The following is a 14,422-nucleotide window of genomic DNA, read 5'->3' as shown; positions in this document are numbered from 1 at the left end:
CCTCCTCCTCCTCCTCCTTTCGTCTTCGGCTGAACTCAAGAGTGATGGACTCGGGATTTGTTTTCAGGCATTTTGATAGCTGTTGGGGTGGCTAGAATCAGAGTCAGTTACTGCTCAAAGGCTTCTAGATAGGGAGAAAAAACAAATTTAGCCATCATTTAATTTTTTAGCTAAGAATAATAGGGGGTTGTCTTCCTTAGCCGTAGGTGGGCACTACAGTATTGCAGACCAAGATTTGAAGTCTTGTATCTGAGTAGCATTGTCATATTAGGAACAAAATCATCAATGAGAGATAATTGTCTAGCTAACATAAGAACTTAAGTCTAATGTCTGAGTTGTATAATCCCTTAAAATGTACTGATGACTTTAAGTTTTGGTCATACTTTCCTTTTGGGTGTTTAAGACGATACTGTTGGCCCAAATAAACCAATTTATTTTTACTCTTAAGGGTGTATGAGGTCGTACTCTTTGGTCCTCAGGGGTCACATGAGCTTGGAGTTAGCCTCTAGCTCCTCAGACTTTTCCTTTACTACTTCCATCTGCATGAAGATAAGTCAAAGGTCCTGCTCGACCAGGGCTTCGCTTGGCAGCATGGAGGAAATGTTTCCTCTGTGTTGACCCTCCTCTTTGCAGACTGGACACTGGTTCAAGTCCATCTTCTGGGGTCTCCATTGCCTCCCTGAACAAGCACCCTGAACAAGAGGACAGGTGACTCACCACAGTTACAGGGCATTTCAAGTGATGCTCTGTAGCCCCTAGAACTTGTTTGACCTTGGAGGGCAAGGAACAAAAATTTATCCCTTTAAGTCCCTCTGACTAGATTAATATAGGCCTTAGAGTCTGGCTATTAAACATCCAACAAGGTTAGTTACACCAGTCTGGTGCTTTTAATTACCATGTGCTATGCAGATAGAGCTTAGGCAACATCCTTAAATAAACCTTGACTGGACATTCTTAGACTAGTTGACTAAGCTATGACCTTAGAAACTTTAAGATTATCTATATATTATCTTTGTCTCATTTCAAATTTATAGAAACACGGTGGGTAGGTGCAGTGGGGACTGGCTGAGGTGGGGTTTAGAGGGAAGAACAGAAATAGGGTCAGTAGAACTCATTCCTGGATTGGTGTTAAAGGAGGGGTCCTCAAGATTTTTAATTTAAGAGGCCAAATACTGGTGGCCTTGTACTTGTTGTGTTCCTTGGGCAGTTTTAATTTGGAGAGATGATCCAACCAGGTTGTCCCGAGAGCTTGGCTGCTGTCAGGGTAGACAGGATCATCAGGTGAGGACTAGTCCAACGTAGCTGGAGGGTTTCCTTCACTCCTTTCTGTTGGGTGTGAACCTGCAGGTAAGCATGATCTCCAGGTTGAAGTGGGTGGTCAATTTGGCTTTTAGAAGCCTGAGGAATAATCCTGTCAGCATGTTCCTCAAGTAGTTTCCTTAGAAGGGAGAAGGCAGGTAAATAGTCATGTAGAGGGGAGGGATGCTGGAGGAAGAGGTCGTCCTTGGCTAAAATTAAATAGGCCCTGGTGAGTGTCACAAGTTTGGCTTTTTGTGATATGGTTCCAAGTGGTAGGGATCCTGACTCAGTGACATCTGTGGGAGACACTATGGCATAACCTGCCCTGTGGGGTGAGAGTTGAACTTCTATCCATAAACCAAGTCAGGTTTGGGTTTGGTAGGGGATCTGGGGAAATTAGGGGATCCCGGTAGGAGAGTTCCTGAAGAGTTTCCAAGCATGAGTGAGAGGTTCACTGGAAGGGAGTGGAGGCAGGATCATGAGTTCGGACAGGAAAACAGCAGATGAGGAAGAGAGAGATGGGGAGGGAGTAGGAGGAGAAAGGGTTTGGCATCAGTCATGCAAAATGAGAACAAGGAGAACCAGGCACCAAAAAAAGCATCCTTTTCTTAGCACGGGTTCGAGCATGGGTTCAAGTTATTATTTTTTAGTTATTTCCAAGTCCCAGAAGGCAGTGTCCCACAATCACATCATCAGGGAGAGGAAAGGTGAGATCCTGTCCTGGACAGGAAGTAGTGTGTGTGCCTATCTCCAGAAACAACGTCCCATAACCAGAGAAAGGAAGCAGTTTTCTGACACAGTGGTGTGATTTCAAGGCAAATGAGACGAGTAGAAAACCTGCAACGAGAATGTGGCATGATCAGCCAGTAGATGGAGACAAAGTACAAGGAATGGGATGGAAGAAAAACAGAAAAATAAAAATCGCAGGGAGCCAGAAAGGAAGGAAGCTTGTAGAAGGAGTTGATCCTGAGGTTTAGTAGAGGCTGAGGGAAGATGAGCCCTAGAAGGGCAGTGGTGAGAAAGAGAGAGAGAGATGAGGAAAGATGGAGAGAGAGGTACTTAAAATTAATTTATATATTTTAGTACTAGGAACCATGTTGTAGATTAAAGAGAGACTATTTTGGCCTGAACAGAATATTTTGGTGTTAATTTAACATTTTTAGTTTGCATGAGATTTTACCTAAAAATTAATATGATACCCAGTAAATTAATTTTAAGAAACATAAATTTATGTTGACTGTGTATACATATTTAATTATATACTCTGTTGAGAATGTGGTTTATCATTTTTAAACCAAGACACCTTTGACATAGACAAACAAAATCGATACACCTTAAAAACACCTTGAAAGCAAACTAAAACCAAAAATGATATTCAATAGGATTTTACCCAACCAGCTTAGATGTCATTTTGTATGGGTAATTAGTGGTCTAAAGAAAGAGTTAAGTTTGTCATATAGATTTGAGGTAGCATCTTTTCCCTTTTAAGAGCTAAATAAGTGAAGGGTATTAATAAAACCCTGTCAATCTAAGACCATAAATCAGAGGAGACAGGAAAAACAAAAGGAAACTTTAACAGATTAGGTTAAGCATAAATAGAGTCTAAATAGTACTGAAAATAATCCCATTAGCTAGTTTCATTATAGACAGTAATACCCTCTGTTGAAATTAATTTACACCTTAGCTGTTCTCAACTGCACAGTGCCTTTACTCTTAGGCTATTTTGGCATTCTCCTTTTCCTTGTCACAGGGTCAGGGAGCCACCTGAAACTGGAAAAGAGTCTTGGAGAACACATCTTGAGATAATAGATTTGAGTCTGAAGTGGGAGGGCCAATCCCATCTCCAGAGTCAGCGTCTCAGTGAGCTCAAACAGCACATGACAATTTACCAATATAATTAATATTACTCTGACATTATAACTAGAAAGCACTCAGGGAATGATGGAGCAGGAACACAAGCAAGCATAGCACATCTAAGCATCAGAGAGGGAAATAACTCTATTCCAGAGAAAAACAGGCTTAGAATCACAATGTAGAAAGGGGAGGAGTTAAGACCAGTAGAGATGGCATCTCAAGCCTCTCACTCAAGTAGACTATTACTTTTTATCTCTCGTTGTAACTATGTGTTGGTAGTAGCTTGTCTCTTGTAAGGTTTTGGCCCAAATTTCCGTGTTCTTCACAGGTCTAGTCATCACAAAGTGTCAGCTCCCTTTGTACCTTGAAGGCATATGGTTAGGAAAACTTTAAGTTCCCTTTAGAAACTAACAAATATACTACAAAAACAGTAAGAATTTAAAATAGTCACTTTTAGAAATTAGCAAATACCATATAAAAGATGTTAAAATCCAAAATAATTCCTTTAAAACTACTAGATAAAGATGTCATGCAAACAATGTCAAAAACCTAAAAATAATTCTTTGTAAAATCTGTAAATATGTCAAACAATATAAAAACTAAAAACAATCATTTTTAAAAACCAGTAAATATACCATATAAGAAGTTAAAACTCAAAGTATCCCCTTTAGAAACAGGTCCTAAACAATGTTAAAATTTAAACTCCCATTGTGGAGATCTGTATTACACCCTTAGTCTGAACTAGAAATGCATTGTTTATTCTATGATGTCATCAAGAAATGTAAACAAAAATAACTTGCAAGAGATTTAGGACATATGATTAAATGTCTGAAGTTTAGGAAACTTCTAGGCACCCCTGGCACTGATAGGTTAGACTTGATATAAAAAAAGAAAGTAGGGGCTGGAGACATGGCTCAGCGGTTAAGAGCACTGACTGCTCTTGCAGAGGACCAAGGTTTGATTCCCAGCACCCATATGGTGGCTACGAACTGACCTTGACTCTAGTTCCAGGGGAATCTGAAGCCCTCTCTGACCTCCACAGTATTGCATGACAAGGGTGCACTCACATACATGAAAGAAATACACTCATACACATAGAATAAGAATTTTTAAAAAAAATTTTTTTTGGTCTTTTTGAGACAGGTTCTAGCCCTAGTTGTCCTGGAACTCACTATGTAGACCAGGCTGGCCTTGAGATCCGCTTGCCTCTGCCTCCCAAGTGCTGGAACTACAGGCATGCACCACCATGCCCGGCTAAAATAATAAAAAAAATTTTTAAAGAAGAAAGTACCCTCAGATATATAGATAGATAGATAGATAGATAGATAGATAGATAGATAGATGATAGATAGATAGATAGATAGATGATGATAGATAGATAGAGATATAGATATATGTAGCCCAAATAGAAAAGCAAATCTAAAGAATCCATATCTCTCACCAACCAGTGTAGCTGTAATGGCAAGCAAAGTTCTCTGGATTTTTTAATTCCTAGATGCAAGCTATGCTGGAAAAGAAACTCATGAGGGCAGCAGAAGAAACGGGCCACATAAATCACTGGGTTGTTGCTCTGATCTGAAAGCATATGTCTCCCCTGAGCAGTGCCTGTGAATTTTCATGTATAGTGAAATTTAAAATAATTAGGTCTAGTTAGAAAAGTAGGTGACAGCACCACTTGCTTGGTGCCCAACAGGGCCTAAGATCAAAATTTCGAGCCCTGTTGTCTGAGAAAAGGATTAGGAGAAAAAAGGCTTTTAAAATGTTTTCTGTTTGTCCATGGGACAAAGCCGCCTGAAATTATTTAAATGCTCCAGCGAAGCCGCCCAGCCGGTTTAGCCTAACAGGGTCAAAATGGGGAGAAAGGGTCCCCTAAAGGGTTCTTACTCTCATTCATAAGAGAATTTAAGACTGGGCCCAACCAGAAACTTTCACCACTTTATTAGCATGTTAAAAAAAAAAAAAAAAATCCCCAGGACAGGTGAGCTGGCAATCTTGGCAGCTGCCTGGAGGGGGTGAATAGCAGGAAGGAAAGAAAGCCATGGAGCCATGCAGGTTTAGAGCCCGCTAGGGGGTCAGACACATGGCAGGCGGGAGTCACATGGCAAGGAGTAGAAAGTTTTAGTGAAAATTATAGAAGTACAGGGTACTGGGAAACCTAAAGCGTTAATGAAAGCATGTTTAAAAAGGGATATAAAGAAGAAATTTTTCTCTGAAAATTTTAGAAAAGCAGGTAGACCTACAGAGACTTAAACATTTGTAGGTGGGTTTAGAAGGAGAACAAGAGTTAAGGGAGGGGGAGAGAGAAGGATCCAGAGCATTTGCATTTGTAGGGAATCCATAAGTAGTTAGAGGAAAGAGGAAAGATAGGCTAAAGGACGGAAGCAAAGGAGAGGAGACCTAAAATTGGATTGAACGGTATCAGAAATCATCCCGAGTAAAGTGAGGAAGAAAGGCACTGGAAGAGGACACTAGAAGAGGACAAAGACGAGAAAAACGATGGAAGACAGAGGACCTTCAGTCCATTGCAAAGGAGAGAGGTGGGGGAGGGGAAAGCAAAGCAGAAAATGAAGGTGAGACGTCAGAGGAAAAGCAGAGAATGGGGGAGCAAGATGGGGGGGTGAGGGAACCGAGGTAGCGAGCGGATTGGAGTGAGTGGGAGAGGCAGATGGGGGGACGAGGGAACCGAGGTAGCCAGCGGATTGGAGTAAGTCGGAGAGGCAGGTCAGTCCCCAGGTGGGCTTAGGTAGGCACAATCGGAAAGGAGATCAAAAGAAGATGTAGGAGAGCCGGAAAGAAGTGAAGGCAAGGTAGAGAGGAGAGAGAAGAGAGAAAGGAAGGGGTGGGAGCGTACCTTAAAGCCAAATCAGTGGTGTTTGCAGAGGCCAATAACGGCAAGCAGGTCCAGTCAGAGCGTTCTACGTGTGAGGACCCTCGAAGTAAGGACCAGGTTTTGGCACCATCTGATAGATGAAGAAGGTGAGGGATGAATAGGGTTGATCGGGAGAAAGCAGTTTATTAGCAAAGGAAGCCTCGCAGGGGACAGATTCCCTTCCAGAGTAGGGAAAAATGTCAGTCCACAGGTTGTGTGCTGGGGTCTTTTATGGGGGGGGGGTGCTTTAAGGGGTGCAGAAGGCAAGAAGATATATTTTTTAAAGATGGGGGGAGTAGGAGAGCAGGACTCTTAAAGCCCGCCCCCTTTTAAGATCAAAGGTGAAACGTGCTATACTGGCCAAAGGTGCAGAAAAGTCTGCTTTTGACTTCAAAGACCAGGGTGCTTCTCAGGGGGCTTGGGGAACTGTGAGGCCCTGTTGGGAAGGGGGCAGGGCTGCTGTTGAGCTAAACCCTAACAGGTTTATTCTACATCTCCCTGGTAAGAGTTCATCACTGAAAGAACCCAAGGTTCAGGGCAGGAACCTGGAGACAGGAACTGAAGCATAGGCCATGGAGGAACATTGCTTACTGGCTTGCTCCTTGGGCACGTGCTCAGTCTGCGTTCTTATACAATACAGTACAACCTGCCCAAAAATGCCCCCACAGACATGGCCAGAGGCCAGTCCAGTGGAAGCAATTCCCCAATTGAGGCTCCCTCAACCCAGGTGTGTCAAGTTGAGAACTAAAGCTATCCAGCACAGTCCTGTCCCACCTCTCTAGCCCACCTCCATTCTGAGGAGTGCCTTTCTCTTCTGTAATAAAAACTGTCTCTATTTCTATCAATATTCATAATCTGATTCTTAAGTTCTGGGAAACAAGAACTGGTAATCTCAGCAGGTGCCTTCTGGACTCAGATCCCCATCTATAACATGGCTATCATAAGGCACTTAATCAAAACTCTCTCTTGAGAAGTCCACACCCATGCTCTTTGGTGTATATTTTACTTTTTCTAAATGCCTAAGTACCTCTCAATTAACCCGATCCTTAAATCTATGTTTTAAAAATCTCTTAATAAACTTCAGCTCCAATAACTGGCTCATTCTGAAGTTCTTTTGGTTATGAAATCAAGAATTCAGACTTCACCTGAGTAGAGGTCTCTGAAAAGAATTCCTCAGGTTTCTGCAGGTGGCAGTGTGGAGCTGTGTTTCTGGCCTATACCCAGCTGCTGCTGACATTCAAATGCCTCTTTTGCTTGACTACAACCTGATCAAAAGAACTTCTGTGAAACATGTTTGAGGCCAAAAAAGGGGATGGAGGGAGCTTGAGGTTTGAGTCAAGTATTTCTTGAGTTCTCTCTTATTATACAGTAGATGCCATACTTGGAGGTTCTTGGAAGGGGTTGGAGGTCATTTTTGTTTGTTTTTGCCATGCTGTTGATGGAACCCAAGAATTCCCTGGGTTCCAAGCTGACCTTGACTGACAAAGATTCTGCCTGCTTCTGCCTCCCAAGTGCTGAGATTAAAGGCATGCACTATCACACCCAGCTGGAACCATTCTTAATGCTAATACATAATTACACTGGTAAACAGTCTCTGTCAAGCACCTAATGAAATAATATAAGGTTTAGGGAGCAGAACATAGAATGATGTCACTCCCGGAGGCTTAGAATTTCATTTCAAAAGATACTCTGTCAAGAAATGGAAATTAAAACCTCCTCTTTGTTTGTTCTCTTTGCCTACTGTGTTCTTCCATCTTGTCAATTTGGGCAGGTGTGGGCCAGCCAATCTGATCCCAATTGCTTCAGCTAGGCCATCTTTACTAAGAAAAGTCCTTTCAAATCTTTGTTTTCCACAGGCCACTAGAAAATTCTTATTGGGCATGGCAAATGAAAGTGGACTTCGGTTACTCTGGCAAGGTCTACAATACTATTTCTAAAATACTGCTTTTTCTGAGAAAGTGAAAGCAGCTGGGAAAACCCAGATTGTCCCCACTGTTTCTCCTCTGCTCCTTCTCTCCTGAGAGTTGGTCAAGATTAAGAGAAACAAGGCAGGGCATGGTGGCACACACCTTTAGTCCCAGCACTCAGGAGGCAGAGGCAGGCAGGCCTCTGTGAGATAGAGGCCAGCCTGGTCTACATACTGAACTCCAGGCCAGGTGGGGCTACAGGATACCCGGTCTCACAAAGATTGAGAGAAACAAGCCAGAGAACTCAATAGGGAAAGTTCAAGTTGCTGTATACAGTTGCCTACCTATTTGATTAATACAGGGTCTGGAATCTGTTCTTACTGTCTCAAAAAACAATGTGACCAAGTTTCAGACTTGACATGACTATTCTGGAATTTAAACAAACATAGTATAGAATCTATCTGGAAAGAGAGTCCACCTTGATTTTAGCATAACAAAACATTGGCATGCTTATAGGTTTTTTTGTGATTTTTTTTTCAGTTTTTTTTTTTTTTTTTTTTTAAGCAGGGTCTCCCTATAGCCCCAGCTGTCCTGGAACTCACTATGTAGACTGGGCTGGCCTTGAACTCACAGAGATCTGCCTGCCTCTGCCTCCCAAATGCTGGGACTACAGGCATGCACCACCGCGCCTGGCATGCTTATATTTTCACTCAATACCAGTGATTCTTGTTCTGCCTGCATTACCTCCAGCTGCACAGTATAGCTTATTGGAAGGCCATCAACTTCTGTAGTAAATGGGAGATTGCCTATTTTCTGAGAAATAGGAATTATGATTGCACTTGACTTCAAAGCAGGGCTGCTACAATGGATGTTACAATGCTTTCAGGCTGACAGTGGAGGACTAACTATTCTGCAGTATGGCTTTGCAAGTAAGCAGAGGCACATGCACACACAACTCTGTAAGATACTCTGTGTGGAGAAGCATAAAATTTATTGTGGACTGGATGTTAGATTGTATTTAGGGATTACTGTTCTGTTCGGTGTGGTAATAGTAATATTGAGGATGTCCCTGTTTGAGGGAAATGGATACCAGATTATACAAAGACAGAATATAATGAGCTCTGCAAATAGTTTGAGAAAAAGAATTAATGTAGACTGGGGAGATGGCTCAGTAGACAAAAGCACTTGCAATGCCAGTATGAGATCTGAGATTAGATCATCAGCACCTACATAAAAAGATGGGTTAGCCATGCGAGTCTGTAACCCCAGTGCTGTTGGGGGCTTGCAGGGGAGGATCGCTGGTGCTTACTAGCCACCAGCTTACCCCCAAATCAGTGAATTCCAGGTTCAGTGAAAGACTTTATCTCAAGGGAAGAAGGAAGAAGAGTGAAAGATTAGGGCACCAATGTCTTCTTCTGGCTTCTGAGGGCACATGCCCACAAACTTGTAGACACTCAAGTATACTACACACACGCACATACTTTGGGCCCCCTCATGCCATGGACCAGCAGGCAAGAACAAGATCTTCTTTGGAGTAACTGATTGATACTGATAAACCAGTAGAACTGTTACACAATGGAAGCATACATTTGACCCTGAAATAATCAACTTGGACAGCTTTTAATACTGACTCACCTAATCTCAATGGTAGGTCCTGAGAAGGTAAACAGGAAGCACAATGCATCAGTATTGGCAACCTGAGAGGCACTGTACCAGGTAAGTCACTTGAACCGTCAGAAGAGCTCTCCCCAGAAGGAATCTGGAAGGGACACCAGAGAAGGGGAGGATGAGACTCCAGTGCAGCTTCAAGACCAGCTGTAACAGCAGGGGCAGTAGCTCATCCTTCTAGCCTTCCTTCTATGAGTTATCCCCAGGAAAATGGTCCTTCAGCATGCTGACAGGGCTACTCTCAGAGCTCAGCTGAAGAAAATGGATCTGCTTGCAAAAGAGATGGACGATTCTGGTTGCTACATTGCCCTTCCCAGGCCACAGCCATTAGGCTTTGGATTGTTTCAGCTGAGAACAGCTGCCTGTTCAAAGGCAATCCTCTTCTGGACAGCAAGTGTCCGCCGATTGACTGACACTCAATATTGCTTCCTTCTCATTCACCTAGTGTTGAGATGACTTATTTATTATATATTTATTTACTTTGTGTGTGTGTGTGTGTGTGTGTGTGTGTGTGTGTGTGTGTGTGTACAAGTGCAGGCATATATATGCCACAGCATGCATATGGAAGTTGGCAGAGGACAACTTTCAGGAGTCGATGTTCTCCTACCATGGGTACCTATCATCTCCTCCCATCAGGCTTCAGTAACAAGCACTTCCACTCACTGAGCCATCTCCCCAACCAAAGACCAGTTTTTTGTTTTAAAAAATGTTTTAATTCATTTTTATTTTATGTGTATGAGTATTTTCCTGCGTGTATGTAGGTGCACCCATTCATGCAATGCCAGAGGAGGCCAGAAGAGGGCATTGGATTCCCTGGAACTGAAGTTTGGACAGTTGTTAGCCTCCATGTGGGTGCTAGGAATCCAACCCAGGTCTTCTGCAAGAGCAGGCAGTGCTCTTAACCACTGAGATGTCACTCCAGTCCCGAAGATCACTTCTTAATAAACTTCCTAAAGGGCATAGTGGTACATGGCTATAATTCCAGCACTTGGGATACTGAGATAGAAAGCTTTCCATGAGATTGACAGCCCGGGCTACACAAAAAGACCCTGCCTCAAAACCAAAACAAGCAAGCAAACAGTAATAAACAAGCTTTCTTTGTGTAAATCTCCCAAGACATCTGTGACGGTCCCTTTACTGCAAATCAGTTTGGAGAAAAATAAAAGCATTTTTTGTGATTTGTATTCTGGAGGAAATAAGATTTTAGTGATAGCAAACAAGTAGGTGTACATGGAAAGGAAAAGATATTTAAGCCACAACAGCAGGACAGACAGAAGTCAGCCACCTGGAGATGAGCACAGCTCACCTGTTAAGAGCACTTGTTGCTCTTGCAGAGGATCCAGGTTTGGTGGCTCAGCCATCTATAATTCCAGTTCCAGGGGCTCCAGCTTCCCCTTCTGGTCTCCTTGGATATCAGGCACGCATGTGGTACACATACATACATGCGGGCAAACACTCATACACACAAAATTAAATGAATACATCTCTTTTAAAAAAGATGATATGAATCATTTTTTATTTTAAAGGTGAGAGGAGGAAGAGAAGAATGAGAAGAGAAGGGGAAGGAAGAGTATGGGGCAGATCATCTGGCTGATCTTCTGCCATTTGTTGAAAAGAGTATCTATTCCTCATTGAATTGTTTGGATATCTTTGTCAAAAATCAACCTAGGGCTGAAGAGATAACTTAGCAACTGAGAGCACTGGCTGTTCTTTCAGAGGACCCAGGTTCAGTTCCCAGCATCCACATGGTGGCTCACAACCATCTGTAACTCCAGTTCCAGGGAATCTGACACCCTTTTCTGGCCTCCATAGGTACTGCACACATGTAGTGCGCATACATACATGCAGGCAAAACACTCATACACATAAAATAAATAAAATAAAATAAAAATCAACCACTTCCATGTATAGTGGCACACAGCCTGGTCTACATAGTGAGTTCCAGACCAGCCAGGACTGCAAAATGAGACTCTGCCCCCTGACAAACATCAGCCATAAATGTGAATGGTTGCTCTTGTAATCTCCACTTTATTCCATTGGCTTGATAGCTATTCTACATCATCACTACTCTGTTGATTGCTTTAACATTGTTGCCAGCTTTAAAACCAGAAAGTATGAGTTATTAGAAATGGAATTGTCTTCCTAAATTCACTTGCAGCTTGCTTACTGCTGATGTACAATAGTACATGTGGTTGTTATATACTGATTTTGTATTCCGTGTATTAGTTTCCTATGGGTGCTGTAATATCTTACCACAAATTTTTTTATAGCCCTGGATGTTAGGACTATCAAACAGATCTTCTGAATGGCATTCTTTCTGGAAGCTCTAGAGAGGGGGCATTCAGCCTTGCCCTTTCCAGCTTCTAGAGGCCATTACTGCTTGTTACCTCAGTTTCTCTCCAGCCTCTACACCATCAGTGTCACATCATCCCTCATTTAAGAATTAGCCTCAATCCTTTGTTTATCAGCTTCCTGTTGTGGTGACAAATACCTCAGATGAATCAACCAGGGAGGTGGTTCATCAAGCTTTCAGAGGTCTCACAGTCACCTGGGCTGTGGCTTGGGGCCTGTGATACAGGGCATTGAAGCAAGAATGTGTGGTAGAAGAGGTGTGGTTATTTCATGGCAGCCCAAGAAGCAAAATGATGAAGAGGGGCCTCTTTGAAGGTGCACCCCTAATGACTTAATGTCTTTCCAGTAAGCTCCATCTCCTAAAAAAAAAAAAATAGTTCCATGATCTAAAGACCAAGATTTTAACAAGGGGCACAAGAGAGATGTTCAAGGTCCAAACCACAGCAAATGCATGCATAGCTTATATCTGACAGTGAACTTTTTATAGTCTTCTTTTTATAGAGACAGGGTCTCACAATGTAGCCCTGACTGGCCTGAACTCACGGTATAGACCAGACTAGCCTCAAATTCACAGAAATTCACCTGCCTCTGCCTTTCAAGTGCTAGGCTCAAAGGGATGTGCCAACCACAACCGGCTAATGTCCATTTGGATTATTGTAGACCTATAAGATAATTCAGGAAAATTTAATTACATACAACAATTTTTTTGCCATCTGACATAATATATTCACAAGTTCTAAAGACATAGATATCGCATGGGCCTTGTTCAGTTTATTGCATCTTCTAGTCTTGCTCAAAGTTTTTACTTACAATAGTGCTTAGGAGGTTTCTTTAGGATTGTCTATGTGATTCCCATGTGGTCTAGACAGAGTTTCACTTCCTGTACTGGATACTTTTTAAAATTCTAACCTGCATGCCCTGCCTAGAACATCCAGTAGTATAGGCATGGTGAGAGTGAGCCTCTTTATCTTGTTCTGATCTTAAAGAGAAAACTCAGAGTTTCACCATTAATTATGGTGTTAGCTGTGAGGATTGGAGAGATGTTCTTTGTCACATTGAAACCATAACTTGTTTCACTTCCTGTACTGGATACTTTTTAAAATTCTAACCTGCATGCCCTGCCTAGAACATCCAGTAGTATAGGCATGGTGAGAGTGAGCCTCTTTATCTTGTTCTGATCTTAAAGAGAAAACTCAGAGTTTCACCATTAATTATGGTGTTAGCTGTGAGGATTGGAGAGATGTTCTTTGTCACATTGAAACCATAACTTTCTGCTCTGAGTTTTCTTCCTGTACTTATTTATTATTTATTTATAGAGTGTTTTGTTGCAGCAATGGAGAAACAACTCCCATATCTACCCATCACTTTTTTCTGATAACTTCATGTACTCTTTCTTTTTTTTTTTTTAATGGGGCTTTTTGCTACACTAACATTACAAGTTATAGACAGGGATCTAGAAAAAAGTCAGAATAGGGAAAATTTCAAATGTTCATATGAAAGTCCATTGGAATTTCTTGACAAGGGCTTCCAAAAGCATCCCTCTATTGGGTTCTTCCTCATTTTTATTTTGTCTTCCAAGGCTGGACTCTAGAGTGACAGATTCAGGATTTGCTTTCAGGTATTTTGATGGCTGTTGGAGTGCTTAGAATCAGTGTCAGTTCCCTCTCAAAGGCTTCTAGATAAGGGGAGAAAACAAATTTATCCATCATTTTAGAACAATAGCTGGTTGTCTCCCTTAGTTACAGCTGGGCAGTACAGTATTGGAGACCAAGATTTGAAGTCTTACATCGGAGCAGCACTTTCTAGTTAGGAACAAAATCATCAATGAGAAAAAATTGTCTAAATAACTTTTTATATAGACTTAAGCCTGGGAAGTGTAATCCCGTGAACTCTTAAAGAAATATACTGATGACTTTACTCTTTGGTTATACTTTCCTTGTGGGTGTTTAAGACCATACAGTTGGCCCAAATAAATCAATTTATTTTTACACTTAAGGTATTTGAGGATCTGTTCCTCAGGGGTCACAGGGGCTTGTGAGGCGCCCCCAGCTCCTTTCTTTTACCAGTTCCATCTACGTGAAGATAAGTCAAAGGTCCTGCTCGACCAGGTCTGGCTTCACTTGGAAGCATGAATGAGATGTCCTCTGAGTTGACCCTCCTCTTTGTAGACCGGATACTGGTTCAAATCCATCTCATGGTGTCTCCATGTCCTCCCTGAACAAGAGGACAGTTATAGGACATTTTAAGAGATGTTCCATAATCCCCTGGAACTTAGTCAACCTTGGAGGGCAAGGGGCAAAAACTGTGGTCCTTCTGACCACATTAGTATAGGCCTCAAACTATGACTGCTAAACATCCAAAAATGTCAGTTCCACCAGTCTGGTACTTTTAATTATCATGTGCTATGTAGATAAGGGTTGGGTAAAAAAGCAAATATTCTCAGATAAACCTTGACTAGATGCATATTTTGTTC

This window comes from Nannospalax galili, unplaced genomic scaffold (genome assembly GCF_000622305.1).
Source record: "Nannospalax galili isolate Female #2095 unplaced genomic scaffold, S.galili_v1.0 scaffold488, whole genome shotgun sequence".
In the NCBI taxonomy this organism is placed as follows: domain Eukaryota; kingdom Metazoa; phylum Chordata; class Mammalia; order Rodentia; family Spalacidae; genus Nannospalax; species Nannospalax galili.
The sequence above is the reverse complement of the archived record's forward strand: the minus strand, read 5'-3'. Positions refer to the sequence as shown.